Source organism: Manis javanica, chromosome 13 (assembly GCF_040802235.1).
Source record: "Manis javanica isolate MJ-LG chromosome 13, MJ_LKY, whole genome shotgun sequence".
Classification (NCBI taxonomy): domain Eukaryota; kingdom Metazoa; phylum Chordata; class Mammalia; order Pholidota; family Manidae; genus Manis; species Manis javanica.
The window spans coordinates 51433054-51453256 of record NC_133168.1 but is presented as its reverse complement, the minus strand read 5'-3'; the positions used below and the strand labels follow the sequence as shown (position 1 = coordinate 51453256).

At 43.3% G+C, this 20203-nt stretch overlaps 1 long non-coding RNA gene across 1 annotated transcript; it reads right to left on the bottom strand.

The window, feature by feature from the left end:
- Window positions 1-1491: 1491 nt before the first annotated feature.
- On the bottom strand, window positions 1492-20184 carry LOC140845822 (uncharacterized). Its single transcript, XR_012124722.1, has 3 exons — window positions 20106-20184; window positions 19711-19776; window positions 1492-1589 (listed from the first exon to the last, which is right to left on the bottom strand). It is a non-coding gene; the product is annotated as an uncharacterized lncRNA (long non-coding RNA).
- Between the last annotated feature and the right edge of the window lie 19 nt (window positions 20185-20203).

Genomic DNA, 20203 nt, shown 5'->3' with positions numbered 1-20203 from the left:
ATAATGTGCAATAAATGTAGGGGTGCATATATATTTTTGAGTTAGTGTTTTCTTTTTTGTCAGATAAATATTCAAAGGTGAAATTGCTGGATCATATGGCAGTTCTATTTTTCATTTTTTGAGGAACCTTTGTATAGTTTTCCTTAGTGGCTGCACCAATTTTACATCCACACAAACTGTGCATAAGGATTGCCTTTACACCATATCCTTACCAACACTTTTCTTTTCTTTTATAATAGATATCCTGACAGGTATAAAGTGATATATCATTGTGGTTTTGACTTATATTTCCCCAATGATTAGTGATGTTAAGCATTTTCATGTGCCTGTTGGCCATCTATTTTTGTTAGAGAAATATCTATTCAGATCTTCTGTCCATTTTTAATAGGATTGTTCATCTTTTTTGCTATTAAATCATGTAAGTTCTTTAAATATTTAGGATATTAGCCCCTAATCAGATATATTTGATTTTGAAAATATATTCTCCCATTCCATGGGTTGCCTTTTTGTTTTGTTGATAGATTCCTTCACCATGAAGAAGCTTTTCACTTTGATGTAAGAAGCTAAAAAATAGATATATTTATCATTTTTAAAATTTTTGTTACCCTTTCCTATGGAGTCAGGTCTAAAAAAATATTGCTAAGACCAATGTTAAAGAGCTTACCACCTATGTTTTTTCTAGGAGTCTTATGGCTTCAGGCTTTACATTTCAAGTCTTTAATTCACTTTGAGTTAATTTTTGTATTTGGTATAAGACAGTAGCCCAGTTTTATTTTTTTGCATGTGACTCCCCCAGTTTTCCAACACCATTAATTAAAGAGACTGTCTCATCCCCAATGTATATTCTTGCCTCTCCTGTGAAAGATAATTGATCATATAAGTGTATGTTTCTGGGTTCTCTATCCTAGGAAACAGCACTCTGAAGTAATTCTCCTGCATATGTAACAAGCTTACAGTGAAAAATAATCAAGCTCATAAAAAATAATGGCTTGCATAGCGTCCTATATTTCTAGACTTGCATCAGCATTAGAACCAATCTGTGCACAAATGTTAATTTTGGGAATCATCCACATTATTACATAAACAGCAGGCAAACTAGAAGATAAGAAAGAAAATATGCTTATCCAACTGAATTATTCCAGTTGGCTGCTCACCTTAACCAAATCACCAGGATAACTGCCAAATCCATTCCCTTGGGTGGCATGCCAGTGCTCCTAATAGAACCGGAATAGCAGGAGTGGAAACCGCTATGGAACAGGGCACCTGGCAGTTTCCATGGTTGTCCATCCTGCACCCCCTAACCCCCAGGCCTAGGGTGAACAGGACCCCTGATGAGAACACCTGTACTTCAGACCAAAGATCTTCTGTGGGTGTATTAGAGTTTCATCAAGGTATATGTATTTTGAAAAAAAAAAATCAATTTTATGATAACAATTCCATATCTGGAAAAACAAATAAAAATCTTCATTTTGAAATTTCAAATAATTTATTGTTAATTTGCTTTTCCAAGGGGGCACAGGTTTTGAAACAGTCAAATGCTGTCCAGACTTTTTCCTCCTTTCTTCTCCTTCTGAAAATTTGCCGGACAGCTGGTTCCAATAGGGAAAGAAGAGAGAAACGATGAGGGCGTTGGGTATTTGAAACATGACAATGAGAGTGCACACAGAGAGCACAGTGAGTCTGTTTGCTTATTTATTTTCCACCTTGTTTCATTGAAACTTACCCTGGACAGTATTCCCTCTTCAGGATAGCATAGGTTATCTGAGTGAAAGCAGCAGAAACTAGCAAACAAGATAAGCCAGGATTGCACATCTAATGAGGAACAAGATGGAACATCCCTTGGTTAATAGGTGATGACAAAACCCATAAGTGACTAGGTACACCTGGATAAGAGTGTTCCAGAAAGACATGTGGAAAGGCTCTAAGAACACACATGAACTCTGTATACAATGATGTGCCATACTCCCAACGGATGCGGGCTGCCCTGGTTCCTGCTGCATCCCAGTGTTCTCCCTGTCCACCTACTCTCCTGAGGCTGTCACATCTACTCTCTCACAGCCTATAACGTTCTCCATCCCAGTGACCCTTGGGATCCTAAGTTGTCCTCCTTGGGGTTCTATTTTCAGAAAACAGCTCTTATTTAATATCAGTGACATGGTTGCACACAAGACCTCACCAGTGGTCTAATCTACCTCCAGTGCTGAATTAACAGGTCAGGAATAAATTTAATCTCACCAGACCCATCCAGTCCTCTTGGTCCCTCAATCTGTTCACCCTGCTAACTCTTGAAGTATTTTAATCTCCACTATCACCATTGCTACCACCATGGAGACCCTTATTCCCATTTTTTATGGGCATCCATCCACGTTTCAGACAGAGAGATATAGGGAGCCTACTACCTGGCTGGTACAGGCAATGTAGCAGTGTCTGAGAGTGACACAAATCCCTGCCTTCCTGGCGTGTACAGTTTAGTAGGAGGATGCAGGCAATGAGGAATGTAAATAAATAAGACATATAGTATATTAGCAAGGGATAAGTTCTATGGGGAAAAATATGTGGGGAGGAAGAAAAGGAGTGTTAGGGAGATTTTACTTTTAATTTTAATCATGGTGGCCAAGGAATGCTTCACTGAGGAGGTGATATTTAAGAAAAGGTCTGAAGGAGGTGAGGGAGAACATTTGAGTCTAACAAGTGTTAGAGAAAGAGAAGCCTTTTGAGCAGTGCACAGCTTTGAGGCCAGAGCCTGCCTGGCCCGTCGCGGGAATGCCCAGGAGGCTAATGGGCTGGAGCAGAGTTAGTGAGAGTAAGTCAGAGCAGACGAGGTGGAAGAGGCCAAGAGACTGGGCCTTGGAGGTAAGAGACAACCCTGAGCATCCCCAAATCCCACAAACACTGAGCACCATGTGGAACGCTCCTCGAGGACTTCCTCTAGGACTTTGTATCCTTTATAGCTGAGAGCAGCCAGAGTGTACACAGATAGGATAGAGGTTCTGCCCTCTGCTTGACACCCCAGCCAATTTAGGCAAGATCCTCATGTATTCTTGGATTGCTCAATGGTAACTACGTTGTTAGGTTTGCATCAGGAATTGTGTTTGCTCTCAGTTATAAATTTGTGAGGATTTGTTTGCTGTTAATGTTTCAGCTAATTGATTCAAGAACAGAGGCAATAGACAGGAGGACTCACAATCAGACATGCAGGCATTTTCCAGCCATGTCCCTAAGAATGCTGAGATAAGATAATGACTTACAGACCACAAGGGAGGCTGTCACCAATGCCAGAAAGGATGTGATTGTCCCCATCTGTTGCCAAGTGTAGATTTAGATCAGCTCATCATCTTTCTGTCCATTGAATAAATTTGTGCTTCTCAACTGATAATACATTGATAGTTAAGACTTGTTATCTAATGAATTATTTTAAACTATCCTATATTATATTTTGTAGTATCCACATGTCATTATAATTTTTTAATTAGGAGAAGCCTTTTGAGAAAAGTTCAAGATTGAATCCAAGGATTGGGAACATCCCCCTGGAACAGAAATTAATTGACTCTGGATTCTAACTCCACCTTACTTTTTTTATAATCAAAATGATGTTTCATACAACTTCTCTGTATTAAAATCAATTATTTAGAACACTTATTCTTTACCAGATATGCTGTGATAAGTACATACTAACTCTTTACAGGTACTAATGCATAAAAATATCTCTTATGGATTCTATTATTAAATCATTTTATAGATGAAAAACTGATGTTTAGCAAGTTTAAGAAATTTGCGCTCTTGCTATGTGTAGCAGACAAGCACACATTTTAGTCTGCAGAGGAAGTCATGGAGAATTGGTAAAACATATTTGGATCTTAAGAAGCAATAAGCAGACTGCTGTCATTAGATTTGCCTATGATATTTAATCCAGTTTATTCCCTGATGGATTTCTCTGAGGAATGAGTGATACACTCCATTCAGGAACTGGCTTTGAGTCAAAAAAGCTGCAGGAAATCTTGGCTTGTTCAGATTTTACAGACCAGCCAATTGGCTCGATAACCATATAATGTTAAATATAGACACATTATCTCATTTTTTCCCTATCTGTGTCTAGTTTCAACCAAGAAGGTCAGAATTGTGTGCTTATGGAAAATCATGTCAATACTAAATGAACACCGTTGACCCTATAGAGTTCATGTGGCACTGCCCCTGTGACCTAGTTGTCTCTTCCTTATTTCAGGATGAGAAATTCAGAAAAGTCTCCAAGGAATGAAATAAGTAGTATGCATACTAACGATCTTGGCCATTCCTTTCATCAACCACAGCAGAGAAGTGGTTCTGAGAGTCCAGGAAATCTTCCCAGTGGGAACATTGATGAATCTAAGGACACACTGGTTACTTTCCTTGTGATTGAGTCACTCAGGAGCACACAGGATGGTATCTCAAAATCCAAATTCCCCATAGTTTAGTTTTGTATCAAGGTCCCCCACCCACTGTCTTCCTTGCTCTCTTATTTCATTGCCATCCACTTAAATCCATAGTATTTGCATAAGTATCTCTTCACGAGTTTGTAGCATTCTAGAAAAGTTCTTATTTACTTATTTGCAATACTTATAAATCTTATTAATGCTTCTCCTTGAACGTTGTCATTTCAGACATGCCATGTCACTTGAAAAGAACAATTTATATGTATGCATATGTATCATGTGTCTTTAATTTGCACATTTACATATACATATACTTAACATGCAAAATTATTTTACAAGCTATATTAATATAGATGTCCGGATGCCTCAAACATTTTGAAATCTCATATTTAAAAAGAATACAATTTCTGATAAAATCATTTTTTTAATCCTGAATTAAAGTTGGCTGATATTTCTGGTAAAATAACATAGTAACAAGATTTGAAAAATTCAAAAAAAATTTTTCTTTCTCTAAATATTTTCAAATCAATATCCCTATTTCAAATGAAAGAAAGAAATCTATTCTAAACAAATAACAAATAAATAAAATTAATATTTATTGGGCATTTGATTTGTGCCTTGAACACCTTCCTCCTGCCAGGCACCATTACCAGACAATGAGCACCAACAAGGTGATCCCTCCTTCATGGAGGTTAGAGTTTAATGAAGATGCTAATCAAGTAATCACACCAACAAATGTAATTATAAGCAAATAAACACTATGGAGGAAAGATATCCAGGGTTTACCGATAATTCAAAGCATTTCTATGGTAAATAATTTTTTATCAAGGAACTCTATTGGGATATATATAAATTGGGAAGTTTCCAACTTGTTATTCAACAACTGCATGTGAATGTCTAATCAACATCTAAATCTCAATATGTCAAAACTACCCCCCTGTCATCTTCCTAGCTTTTTCTGGTTTATATGATGACAACTTTATCCTTTCAGTCGTCCTGACTTCTCTTTCTCCTTCAATGCTTTTATCCAATCCTTCAGCATATCTGTGGCTCTTCCTTCAAAATACATGCAGAATGTGACCACTTTTCACTCTTTCCTCAGAACCCACTGAGCTCTGGATTATCAGGATACAACATTCAGTCTTGCCTGGATCTGTGCAAGTACCTCCTAAATGGCCTGTCTTCTACACTTTCCGTTAACCGTCTATTCTCAATATGGATGATGTACTGACCCTACTAAAAGCTAAGTCATAGTATGTTATGACAGTCCTCTGCTCAAAATGTTCCAGGTTGCTCTACCTACCCATTAAACTCACAGCCCAATGGGGGCCCATTTCCCCTCTGATTTCATCTCCTGCCCCTCTGCTCCTCATCCCTCTACTCCACCGTCCTCACCTCCCTGCTGGTCCTTGAACTGGCCAGATATGTTCCCCCTTGGAGCCTTTGCTCCTGCTGTTCCTCCTGCCTGGAATGCTTGTCCTCAGAGATCTGCATGGCTTCCTCCCTCCCCCACTGCCTCCAAGTCGTTGCCCAAAGGGCACCTTTCCAATGAGGCTCACCTTCTATTCACTATGGCAAACTGCCCAGCCCCTGCTGCCCAGCATTCCTTGTCTCCCTGATTCTGCTGTCTTTTTTGTGTATCCCCTACTTAGCACTTGTTAACATGTATGTAATTTTATGTAAAAAATTATGTTTTTTTCTTTGTCTTTTCCAACATTAGCTAAAACTCATAAAGGTAGGAAGCTTTGCCTTTATTCACTGATGTATCCTAAGCATTTAGGACAATGTCTGACATACAGCATACATTCAATAAATATTTTTCAAATAGATGAATAGAAGTCAGTAGGTAAAGTAATGCAGTGGAAGAGTTTAGGCTTTGAGTACGCAATTCTGAGTTCAAATACTAATTCTCCACTTTCTAGTTGGGTGAGGTTGGGTGAGCTACTACATACTCTGAAGCTTCAGAGACCCCAGCTGTGAAAATATAAACAATGGTGTCATTGTAAGAGCTACACATGAAGCACCCTGTGTGATTTAGGTTTTATAGGTGTAGTTATTATTGATATCATCTCAATATTTTTCTATAAAATAAAACATACAGTGCTATATTTTTCAAACCATGTTCTATAAGTCATAAATACAGCTTACATAATTAAAAATATTTGCTCAGTTTAACACCCTAAGTACTACTCAAAATTTGAAAGCTCATCAATTGTATAAGTTTTTCTGGGTTTCTTTGTGAGAAACTCAGCAGTTCAGTTAGTTACTGGAAGGTGTTGGATGCTGAAAGACACGGTTGTCTAACGACGGGATTTCTTAAGCCATAAACACCTATAGACAACAAAATGGTCCCATTAATAGTATTCAGAGTTAGAAGACTAGAGAAGACAGGCTCATTTCTTGTGGCAAATTAGAAAATGAGTAATATTATTGACAAATGACAGAGAGAAAGCAGGAATAGTTTGTTCAATTTTGCTTTATGATTTTTTTTTAGGAAGAATGGTAACACAAACATTAGTGAGAAGATATAGAAGCATAAGATATGCTACTCTGACCCACAAATTAAAGTGGTGGGCACCCAGAGACACTGCTCTTAAGATTCCTTTGCCATTTCCAATTGCTGTTGAGAATCCAACTGAAATATATTTGCTGAGGAACAGATGATGACAATTAAGAGCGCTAGAGCTACAATTTTCTAAAGTAAGTTGAACAAACCATAGTTTGATTTTAAAACACATTTGGAAAACCAGTTAAAGAGACATGAGGAGCCAATTAATTCATGAAGTACAAATTCATTCATTCATTCAAAAGGCACTGAGTGTCTACCATGGCCAGACACTCACTAAATGTCTTTTGAATGAAGAAGAATCCCCACCCTCATGGGAAACAACACCGGGTGCTGTTTTGGTGGTGAGTAAATTAAGGCAATGCTGTATAGTCCAAGTAATGAAGTATGTGTCTTCTCAACTGATTGAATGACAGGTCCCTGACCAATGAATGGTGTAGGAGACTCGGCAACATGTTACAGATCAATAGCACTATAGAGAGAACCAAGGAAGTAAGTTTGGTCTCATAATGGGAGAGAAATCCTATTCAGAGAGAATAAAAGTCCCCTCCCTTGTGTGGAGGTCACCTCGCCTGGGGTATTGAGTTCAGTTCCATGGACCACAATTGAAATGAAAAGGGATATTGTTAGTCTGAGGACAATAAACAAATGCTGAGGGGGTGGGGGTGGGGGTGGGGCTACACAGACTGTCACATGAGAAGTAACTGAACAGAGAAGAACCAGGGGCTTCCCCTGAGCAAAAAGAAGATTCAGGGACACATAACAGCTGCCTCCACTATCAAAAGGTGCAGCAGGGTGCAACAGAAGGTGAGGAAAGAGTGGCACATTTAGGGCCCATCTCTCAGTGAGGCATGCCTCTGGTGCACGATCTCACTTGATCTTCATGTTTAGTTTTCAGGTACCTGGCGCCTGATGGACACAAACACCTAACATCTCTCTGAAGGGTCCCCACCAGTAAGATGGCAAACTTCCGGCTTCTCTTCGGGGTCCTCGGTTCCCGCCGGCGCCACCTGAAGCCCAATCACCTCTCGCCCCCCTCCTAATCCCAGCACCTAGACAACAGCCACCAGCCCCGTAGAAGTAACACCTCAATGAATTCATGCCCCTTCCTATATAAACCAGCACCTTTCCCTAATAAAGCGGAATTCTCTGGTGAATTGCTGCTGTGTGTCGCTCCTTTCCTTTCATTGGTGCCGAAACCCGGGAGATGGGACACCCCAACTGGGCTCCATCTTCCCCCTGACACCAGCAGCAGCTTGCCCTCGTCCTCTTTTTCTGGTGCTGGCTCATCACACTCACCACTCCTCTCTGGCCTTTAGGTAAGTTTTCCCCCTGCAGTGGGCCACTCTTCCCCAAGCTATTGCAGTGCCATTGACCGTGATCGTCTGGCAAGGCCCTGACGCTCGGGGATAAGGAGGGAACTCTCCCCGCCTCAGGCCTTCACGGCTGCAGCGGACCCTCAGGCCCCTCCTCCAACAGCCATAAATCCCCGCCTCAAGCCTTTACGGCTGTGGCGGACCCTTAGGCCCCTCCTCCAACAGCCATAAATCCCTGCCTCAAGCCTTTACAGCTGTGGCGGACACTTAGGCCCCTCCTCCGACAGTTATAAACGCATTCACCGTCCCTTCCATCAGTGCTGAAACTTTTTAAGCAAAATTTCCCCGGGGTGGGACACTCTTCTCCGAGCTATCACAGTGCCATTGACCATGATCGTCCGGCAAGGCCCTGACGCTCGGGGACGAGGAGGGAACTCTCCCTGCCTCAGGCCTTCACGGCTGCGGCAGACTCTCAGCCCCCCCCCTCCAACAGCCATAAATGAGGTGACTGCTTTGCGGATGAGAACGCTCCCTCCCCCCGCCCCTCCTTCTGCTCCGTCCGCCGAAATCTGTTCTGTCTGCCGAAAACTCCTAGCGCTAGGTACCTTGTGACTCCGGCAAACTGCCTTCTTAGGGAAGTCTGGGTGACGACCCACACTTCCTAAGATTTTCCGACTCATATACGAGTTTCCGCAGACCACCAAGGATCATCAGGGATGCCCTTTGTCTCCTTGCGGTCTGCTTCCAGTCCGAGGATCTCCGTTCATCTTCCCCTGTTTGTCTCCTTCTCTGTCCTTTAGCCATGGGAGCCTCCTCATCCCTCCCTGAAAGTTCACCTCTTGAATGCCTGCTTAAGCATCTGGCTACCTTCTCCCTGACGCCTGATATAAAACCAAAACTTCTCTGTAAATATTGCTCCCAAGATTGGCCGACACACCCCCTAGACAATAACAACCAATGGCCCGCAGGGGGAACTCTTGATCCTAACATCACTCACGATCTTTTTAACTACTGCCAGCAAATGAAAAAATGGAAGGAGATTCCCTATATCGAAGCTTTTCGCCTCCACCCCCCCGCCCCCTCCCAAGTTCTCCTAGCCTGCAAGCCACTGCCCCCGCAGAAGCCTCCCGTTCACTCCCTTCCCCTTCTTCTCCTACAACAGACTTTCTCCCTTCCTCACCCACCATCTCCTCCCCCATCTCACCTCCTCCACCTTCGTCCCCCGCAGATTAAGCCTGAGCCTTTCAGCCCCCCCTTTAACTAGGTCCCAGGGGCCTCCTCCGTCTTTGCCCTCATCACCTGTTTCTCCCCTGTTAGGGACCGCCTTTGTCTTCTCACATGTTTGTAGGGAGAATGTGAAAGCACCTTCCCCCATGTCTGAACGCAGCATGGGAAAGCACAAGCTAGAGAACAACTGGTGCAGTCCTTAGAAGTTATCTGTCCACAAAAACATATCTTGACAAGACTCCTCACTCTGAAAATAGGGAGACCTTGAAGATGTGTAGAAACACCGCCCCTGCTTCTAGATATGCCCTTCCCCCACTTGCCGATGTGGCAGGAATGGAGAACAAAGAACATTCTGTTTACTCATTCCATAAGCAATTAACTGGAGCCCTGCTGTAACTCAGTTAGTAGAGCATGGGACTCTTAACCTCAGAGTCATGAGTTCAAGCCCAACTAGAGGGGCAGAGGCAAGCAGCTGGGCTGCTAGCTGGTGACACGTGGGTCTGATTCTATCTTTCTTTATTTTCTTTGCCCCCCTTCTGCACTTCAGGACCTGCTCATCTAAGCACGGCTAGACCACGTCACTCCCCCACAGACTGAGCCAGAACCCTTCAGTCCCCCTCAGACTTGGTCCCGAGGGCCTCCCAAAATTATCGCCCCCCTCAGGGAAGTAGCGGGATCCAAAAGCATCGTGCGCATTCACGTCCCTTTCTCCTTAGGAGATTTAGCCCAACTAGAGAAACGCCTAGGTTCCTTTTCCACTGATCCCACGACATACATCAGGGAGATTCAATGGACCCTCCAGTCTTACAGCCTCACGCATCATGACATTTTCATGCTCCTGGCCAATACTCAACTCCCTGAAGAGCATAGATGAGTTTGGGACTTCGCCCAAACGCATACTACCGAAACCCACAGGACTGACCCCACCTATTCCCCTGGCCCCACTGCTGTCCCCGAACAAGACCCACACTGGGATATCTCCACTCTCAAGATATTTTTGCCTCCTGCTTAATACCAGGTCTGAAAAAGGCAGCTCGTAAAGTAGTCAATTTTCAAAAGCTCCAAGACATAATTCAAAAGAGAGACGAAACCCCCTCCGAGTTCTTAGACAGACTCACTCAAGCCCTATTACAGTATACTAACCTGGACCCAGAAACACCTGAAGGAAGACATGTCCTTATGACATACTTCCTAGCTCAAAGCTACCCCGACATTAAAGCTAAACTCAAAAAGTTAGAACAGGGCCTCGCTACCCCACAGACTGAGATCCTAACAGTGGCCTTTAAAGTCTTCCATAATTGGGAGGAGGAGAAAGAATGCCGTAAACAAAAGGCTGATCAGGCCAATTTCCAGATGTTGGCCCAGCTGATAAAACCACAACCTGGGCGCCCCTCTACAAACAAGCCCCCCCAGGAGCTTGTTTCAAGTGTGGAAAAGAGGGACATTGGTCAAGGGCATGCCCCTCCCCCAGATCTCCTACCACCCCATGCCCCAGATGCCACAAAAAGGGCCACTGGGGGTCTGATTGCCCAACCACCCGAAGGGGAGTCTGGACGAACAACCCCCATCCTAAGCCTGCCGTAATGGGGCTGGCAGAAGAAGATTGATGGGGCCCGGGGGCATCTCGCCCAACCATTTCCATCACCAAACAGGAGCCCAGGGTTACTTTAACAGTAGACGGTCGCCCCATCTCCTTCCTCCTAGATACAGGAGCCACCTTCTCAGTCTTGCGAGAATACCGGGGCCCTATCATGCCAGCCATTACTCCTATAGTCAGGGTAAGAGGTAAACAGATTTTCCCATTAAACCTCCCCCCACCCTTTTTTCAACAATCCAAGATAATCCCATACCTTTCTCCCACTCCTTCCTGGTTATGCCCCAGTGTCCCATCCCTTTACTAGGACGGGACATCCTTTCTCTCCTCCATGTTTCCATAACTATATCCACTCCCACAGCCCCCAGTACTCTCTTTCTGATAGCCCTCATAGCCAACGACCCCCCTCTACCCAATAAAAGCTCTGGTTCTGCCCTCATACACCCTGTAAATCCCAAAGTTTGGGACATTACAAGCCCCTCCGTGGCCCTATGTCCTCCTGCCTCTATCAAATTACGTGACCCCTCTCAGTATATCTGTCAGGCCCAATACCCACTAACCACTTCAGCCCTCATAGGCCTCCAACCCATCATTCAAGATCTCTTAAACAAAAATTACCTCAGATCCACTCACCCCCCGTTTAATACCCCATATTAGCTGTTAAAAAAACCAACAGATCTTTCCGCCTTGTCCAAGACCTTCGCCTCATCAACATGGCCATTGTCCCTATCCATCCCTTAGTTCCAAATCCATACACCCTTTAATCGCAGATCCCTGCCTCGGCCTCCCACTTCTCAGTCCTAGATCTCAAAGACGCATTTTTCCTATACCTCTGGACCCCTCCTCCCAAGATTTTTTCGCCTTCACCTAGATGGACCCAAACACAAGACATTCTGAACAACTCACTTGGACAGTTTTGCCACAAAGCTTCCGAGATAGTCCCCATATTTTTAGGTCCTAGCTCAGGACCTCAAACAGTTTCATCATGATCACTCCAAGTCCACCTTATTACAATACGTGGACAATCTTCTACTCTGCAGTCCCTCGTGAGAACAGTCTCAACTTGACACTGCCTCCCTACTTAACCTTCTAGCTTCCAGAGGTTACCCAGTATCCCCCGTCAAAGCTCAAATCTCTTCCCCTTCTGTCTCTTACCTCAGATTCCTTCTATCTCAACAAAGAAAGTCCATTACCTTAGACAGAAAATGGCTCCTCTCTGACCTGCCCATTCCCAAAACCAAGACAGAAATCCTTTCCTTTCTAGGCCTGGCTAGATATTTTAGAGTGTAGATCCCTAACTTCTCCCTGTTGGCAAGACCCCTATACGACCTCAGCAAGGGCCCCCCTAAAGAACCATTATCATCCTCACCCCGACACTCCTTCATTAAGCCCCGTCAAGCCCTTGTGGAAGCCCCAGCTCTCCATCTTCTTGATTTGTCGAAGCCCTTCTCATTATACATTCATGAGAGGTCCAGTCAAGCTCTAGGAGTCCTAAGCCAATATTATGGCCCATCCTTTACCCCAGTAGCTTATCTCTCCAAGCAATTAGACCCCACAGTTCAGGGATGGGCCCCCTGCCTACAAGTATTAGCCGCTAAACAGGTCTTGCAGAAAGAAGCTCATAAACTGACATTCAGGGCGCCCCTTACCATTCTGTCCCCACATCACCTAAAAGATCTCTTAACCTACAAAAGTTTACAGACTCTCCCTCCCTCCAGACTCCTCACCTTACTGTCCTCTTTCCTCCAAAATCCCGATCACCCCCTTTGTCATCCATACCCGAATCATGACTTTTTCCTCCTTTACTGCTCTCTCTCTTTTTCCTCATTCCTGTTGTCTTCCCCGCCACTCCAGCCTCATTTGTATGGCAATTCAAAGTCAGACAGACTTAAACACAGCATCAAACAAAAGTTACTGCCCTCATTGCCACACCAGACTGCCCTCTGAAAAGCTGCTCTGAGCCTTTATACCTCCACTTTCCTCCCTCTACTGAAGTGTTCACTAGCAGCTACCCTTATTCTCCCTACCTCTGCTTCCTCTATGACCAAAAACAAGCCTATTGCAGGCGATGGCCAGACACCTACAGGAGATGTCCCTACTAGTCTTGCACCATTCACTACATGAGTAACTTCCAGTACCCACAGTATTACTCCTCCAACCGTTTCATGAAATATCCCAATGGCTCATTCTCCTTATCAATCCCAGATCCCTGGGACTCTCGATAGGCTGCCAGAGTCATAGCCTCAGTTTACTATGGGGGTCCTTGACCCCCCACGGTACCCTTCATATCTCTCGAAAGTATGTTCCCTCTCATTCCCAGATCTCTCAAGTTGCATCAGATTTCAGACATTCCGAAAAAGTCATTATCCAAACTCTTGATGGTGCCTCTTCATCTTCTTTTCCCCACCCCTCTTCCCATTTCTCCTACTCTTCATTACAGCTCATTCAGGCCACCACCATCTTTCTCAACCATACCCTTAACATCGCCAATTGTTTCTTGTGTGCACCACTACAGCACCCACTGCTGGCCGCCGTGCCCCTTAATATTTCCAACTACTCCTTCCATGCAGAAAGACAACCCCTCTGCCCCCTGGCAGACATAACCCTATGGGAACCAGAATACGCAGATAATCTCACCATCCACCACTGTGTAGGCCCAACTCCACCCCCCTCCAGTGCACTTCACTGCCTCTCTATCTACACCCCTACCTCCGGCTCTAAGACTTTCATGCAACCGGGACACTTCTTTTGGTGTAATGGCAGTCTTTTCAACTCACTGCCTCTCAACTCTGATACACCCTGCATTCTCGTCACCCTAATCCCACAGCTTACACTTGACAGCATGGCAGAATTTCTTGAGCTCCAACCTCCCTTGCCCTCCTGCACAAAAAGAGCTGCTTTCCTTCCCATCATGGTCGGTATCTCTTGGATCACCTCAGCCATTGGAGCAGGGTTTTTGGGAGAAGCCTTGGGTCACTCTCTATGGGCAGTTAGAGATCTCAACGCCAGACTTGAGGGAGTCCTGACATCCAGTGCCGATTCCCTAGCCTCTCTCCAAAGACAGGTCACTTCACTAGCTAAAGTCACCCTTCAAAACCGGCGGGCCCTAGATCTGCTTACAGCCGAGAAGGGCGGCACCTGCGTCTTCCTCCGGGAAGAGTGCTGCTATTACATCAACGAATCTGGCATTGTAGTAACTGACATTACCAAACTCACCGACCTTGCCTCCAGTCTCCACTCTGCTTCCAATTCCAACCCATTCTCATCAATACTAACAAACCCCCTCCTCACCTGGCTCTGGCCCATCGCAGGCCCCATAATAATCATTCTTCTCGCCTGTCTCTTCTTACCCTGTATAATAAAGTTCATCAAATGCCAAGTCGGAAAAATCTCTAATCAAGCTTTCAACCAGCTTTTACTCAGGAACTACCAGCTTCTGGCCACAGAAGATCCCTCACCCTCACGTGACCTCCTCACCACACACTGAGATGGACCCCTCTCTCCACTAGAAACTGTTCCTGGAAACAATGGCTGCAGACGCCTGGCTCCTGACACCAATATCCTCTTGGCACCATTGGAATCAACAGGTCCTTGACCTATGGTTACAGGGAACCTTCATTGATTTCCAAACCTGAAGAAGTCCACATCTACTCATCCTTACTGTGGGGAGTCCTATCAACCCTTTCCTCCCAATCCTCAAGCCCTCACTCCCGTCTCCACCCCTGTTCAGCAGGAAGCAGCCAGAGAGAAAGCAACGTCCACAACCCCATAGAGGAGAAAGGGGGGAATGAAGGGCCCTCACCAGTAAGATGGCAAACTTCCAGCTTCTCTTCGGGGTCCTCGGAATCCCAGCACCTAGCCAACAGCCACCAGCCCCGTAGAAATGACACCTCAATCAATTCATGCCCCTTCCTATATAACCCAGCACCTTTCCCTAATAAAGCGGAATTCTCCAGTGAATTGCTGCTGTGTGTCGCTCCTTTCCTTTCACTCTTCCCAGGCACAAAAGGAACGCGGAAAGGCATCTCTTCTAGAGGGCCAGTCTCATCTTCCCAGGCTCAAAATCCCTCCTCTATTGACACCACAAAAAGCAGTAATCCCCAAGGAATTACTGCTTTTCTATTAACTTGATTCTCATTGTTTATAAAAGTCCTAAGCAGTTAAGGTTAGTGAAGATTCAGAGAAAGGGGAAAGAAAAAAACTAAATATACTGTCCTTTGGGGCAAATGTTTAACCAAGAGGTGAAGGTGGAGAAACCACTCCAGAGGTCACAAGGGATTTTGTAATCTGAAAGGACACATGGAGTGCAGCCTAGCCTGTCACTCGCAGCAGCCCAGTCCCATAAAACAGCGGGTGCAGAGCTGTTCACTGATTTCCTAAAATGGGACTTTGGGACTTTAGGACTTTAAAATGTGGAGTCTGCTTTGAAAATGAGAAAAATTGATACACCTGGATGGGAAAGCCAGTTGGATTTCTCAGTTCAAGCCACATTTCTGAATCAGGCTTCTATTCCTTTAAGGACCATGCTTACCTTCTAATTCATTTTGGTTCATAGAGGCCCTCCTTAACAGCAATGCTCACAAAGAAAAGAGTCCTTTCAGGGAGATCTCAGAAAATATATGAAAAGGTCCTTTGAAAGCTATCACATTTTGAAACTGACTTTCAATGAGCTGCTGCCAGCTGCAATGATCAGTTTAAGTAGATTCAATGGCTTTTCTTTATTTTTAGTATTTAATATTCACTTTTTCCTACTATTCTCAAATAACCTCAATATTCTGACCTTTCTGGTGTTTCCTTTACAGGGGCAGTAAGGAATCTGACAGGGAATCTGACAGCATAAGAAGACGTATTCTTTTTTCCTACTAAGGTTCCTGGCAGATTTCTGCACATCTGAAGTTCTGTGGTCAAAGGGTATAAATTTATAGGCACTAACTTAAGAACTGTTCAAGAAAGCAGACATCTAAAACGTCACCTTCATGAAACGGCCATGCTTTTTTAAATACTGTTTGGGGGGTTTGGAATACAAAGAAGCACTTTTACTGAAGTAACTGCCTAGATGACTCCAAGTGGTGGGGGTCACATCCCCCAAAGCAGTGGATTCTAGTCACAAGCTCCATCCAGTCTGTCCTTCCACCACCTCTCATACCAGAACCAGGTCAATCCTTAGCTCCCCCAAAGCTGCTCTTTGCTCATCTTGGCTTTTATTAAATACTCATTCTATGCCAGACATTTAAGTACACAATTGGATTTTCACAGTAACTTCTGGAAGTGGGTACTCTCATTATTTCATTCTGCAAAGGCAGATACTGAAGCTTAGAAATTCTGCGTCAACAGTTGGCTGCCTGGGGTGACTCAGGCCCAGCGCCCTGGTTCTTCATTTTTACACTAACATGCTTCTCGCAGCCAGGTTCCTTCCACCTAAGCTGGGTCCCTAGATGCCTCAACTGAATCTGAGGTGTTCCAATGAAAAAGCTAGGAAATTGAGTTAGTGGGAATGAGAATTCTTGTTTGAATCACTAGAAACAAAAAAAAAGAACATCTGGCAGGAGTACAAGGGAGCATCAGAGCGAGGTCGGCCACTCTGGCTGGTTCCCCCACAGCCACGGCCAGAGCCTCAGCCCGGAAGCCAAATTCAAGGCTGCTGCGTAAGCACTGAGGAAAGAATCTAGTGCTTTGCTGTTTTTCATTTTTGTTTGTTCAGATTTCTGGGCTTTGGAAATCCGCCAGAAAAGCCTGAGCACAGCCTTAGGAGACCTGTTGGCAGCACCCTAGGAGTTGGTAGCCAGGAGCTTCAAGCTCCTCTCCTCATCACTGAGACTTGTCTGTTGACAAAGGTATCTTTCAACCAAGATAATTAGTTTAGCAAAAAGGGAGCCATTTTGGTTTCTATTGCTCACCACTGATTACTAGGTCGAGATAAGGATTCTTCTCTCCTTTTTTTCCCTCCGGAGACCTTAGATAGTAAAGTACTGTTGACCTTGTGCAATTGAGATCCTCCTTCCCATTGAGAGTTAGGTGGAGGCATGGGGAGGGAAGTGGGAAGGAGTAAATGTCCCCTGTACACACTTTTCAACACTTGTGTTTATGCCATTGGCTGTCACTTAATCCACAGGCATGTGGCCCTCACCTCTAGAGTCAGGAGAAAAAAACCATGACATTCCTAAGGCCAGCGATAGCCCTGAAGGGGTTCAGAACATGCTACCCCAAAATATGTGGCTTTAGCATATTTATTATTTTGAGCTGAAGGTGCTTGAGAAACAGCAGATACAGAAAGAGCTCTCTGACCTCCCTCTTTCTGCCAAAAAGCAGATCATAAAATTTCCCATGAGAAAGGTGCTCTCCCTGCCGCAGGAAGAGAAGCACATTCTTATCACCAGACACTTGTGTACAAACAGACCTACCAAAATGACCCTCATGTTCCATTCGTTTCCTCCATATATTTTCTAGTCACTGACTCACAGTTGACTGCCTTGAGCCCAAATCCCTTCCTTCTATCACATCCCCACAATTTATCATTCTTTGTTTAAAAAGATATATACGCTCTCAGGCCTAATGGCTTCTTCTGGTTGTCATTTTCCTTTTGAAGATTCCCATGCACACCTGAAAATATTATATAAAATTTGTACACTTTTGTAAAGAAGAAGTTAAACTGTCACTGTTTGCAGATGATATGATACTGTACATAAAAAACCCTAAAGACTCCATTCCAAAACTACTAGAACTGATATCGGAATACAGCAAAGTTGCAGGATACAAAATTAACACACAGAAATCTGTAGCTTTCCTATACACTAACAATGAACCAATAGAAAGAGAAATCAGGAAAACAATTTCATTCACCATTGCATCAAAAAGAATAAAATACCTAGGAATAAACCTGACCAAAGAAATGAAAGACTTATACTCTGAAAACTACAAGTCACTCTTAAGAGAAATTAAAGGGGACACTAATAAATGGAAACTCATCCCATGCTCATGGCTAGGAAGAATTAATATCGTCAAAATGGCCATCCTGCCCAAAGCAATATACAGATTTGATGCAATCCCTCTCAAATTACCAGCAACATTCTTCAAAGAATTGGAACAAATAATTCAAAAATTCATATGGAAACACCAAAGACCCCGAATAGCCAAAGTAATCCTGAAAATGAAGAATAAAGTAGGGGGGGATCTCACTCCCCAACTTCAGGCTCTACTACAAAGCCATAGTAATCAAGACAATTTGGTACTGGCACAAGAACAGAGCCACAGACCAGTGGAACAGATTAGAGACTCCAGAAATTAACTCAAACATATATGGTCAATTAATATTTGATAAAGGAGCCATGGACATACAATGGCAAAATGACAGTCTCTTCACCAGATGGTGCTGGCAAAACTGGACAGCTACATGTAGGAGAATGAAACTGGACCATTGTCTAACACCATATACAAAGGTAAACTCAAAATGGATCAAAGACCTGAATGTAAGTCATGAAACCATTAAACTCTTGGAAAAAAACATAGGCAAAAACCTCTTAGACATAAACATGAGTGACCTCTTCTTGAACATATCTCCCCGGGCAAGGAAAACAACAGCAAAAATGAGCAAGTGGGACTACATTAAGCTGAAAAGCTTCTGTACAGCAAAAGACACCATCAATAGAACGAAAAGGAACCCTACAGTATGGGAGAATATATTTGAAAATGACAGATCCGATAAAGGCTTGACATCCAGAATATATAAAGAGCTCACATGCCTCAACAAACAAAAAACAAATAACCCAATTAAAAAATGGGCAGAGGAACTGAACAGACAGTTCTCTAAAAATTTGTACACTTTTCTCTACATAATTTGTCTTCTGTCGGTTTAATTCTTAGGCCCAGCCATGAAACCTAGGAGGCTTGAAGGAAGTTATCCCTCCCCTAGAGCCTTCTTGTAATGACTGGAAAATCTTTTTCCAAAGAACTTGATGACAAAAACTAGCCAAGTAGATAAAATGCTTTTAAAAAACATTTCTCTTCTTTTATATCCTTATTCAGTCTATTCATGACCACTGAAGAAAATTTTTTAAATGTAAACAAAAATTCAGTAAATTAAAACTATACAAAATACTACTACCCAAAAATAATTGTCATTAATAATTTTGTGCAGATTCTTCCAAGCTTTATCCATTAAAATATAAACATATAAAAATTACCTCTATTTTAAAAAACGAGATCAAGGTCTACACACTTTTACTTAATAATATATCATGGATATTTCACATAAAAATTAAAATTTCTGTTATTTTATTGCCCTATATATTGTAATATGTGAGCATATTTATTAATCAGTTCAATGGTCAGGTGGTTTCTTACTTTTTATCTTTTCTTTAAGCAACCACACAACAGCATCATTCATACATTTCTGAGAACTTGCCAACTGTTACCTCAAAATATATTGCCAAAGCTGAAACAGGCACATTTATTAAGGTTCCTGAGTCACTGTCCTCCAGAAAGATGACATTCCACAAGTTTCACTAGCAATGAATAAAGCCCTTAGCATAACAAACCAAAGAGCCCCAAAATAATTCTAGAAGAAGGAAGGAAAGTTTCACTGCTTGCCAGGAGGCTCACCTCTGGGGCTCTTACACTTCACTGAGGTACTGTAAATGATGGTCACTCTGTGGCCCCCTCCCAAACCTGTAAAACAAGACAGTAGCAGAGTTAGATTATTATCCCAGGAAAAGGGAAGTCCAGGAGGCCTTCTAAGAAGGTACTGCTGTCGTGTACAGTGTTGTAAAGAAAACAGAGCAAAAGCCAGTATCAAGTATAAAACTCGTGTACAGCAGTTGGCAAAAGCTAATGCTAAAAGCTGATGCTTCAGAGGTGCAGGACTTACTTATTAATCTAATACACTTTTTATGTGCCAGGCACTCCAAGAGCTTTATAAATCTCAAATCATTTAACAAACCTGTAATAAGGCAGGTACCATTTTATCTTCATTTTTACCTGTAAGTTAAGTAACTTACTGGGTTTAGTTCTGGAGTCTGCATATCTTGCCACAAGACAATGTTGTCCATCAGGTAATGTCCCTGATGCAACTAAGAGTCTCCCCAACTGTTCCCAC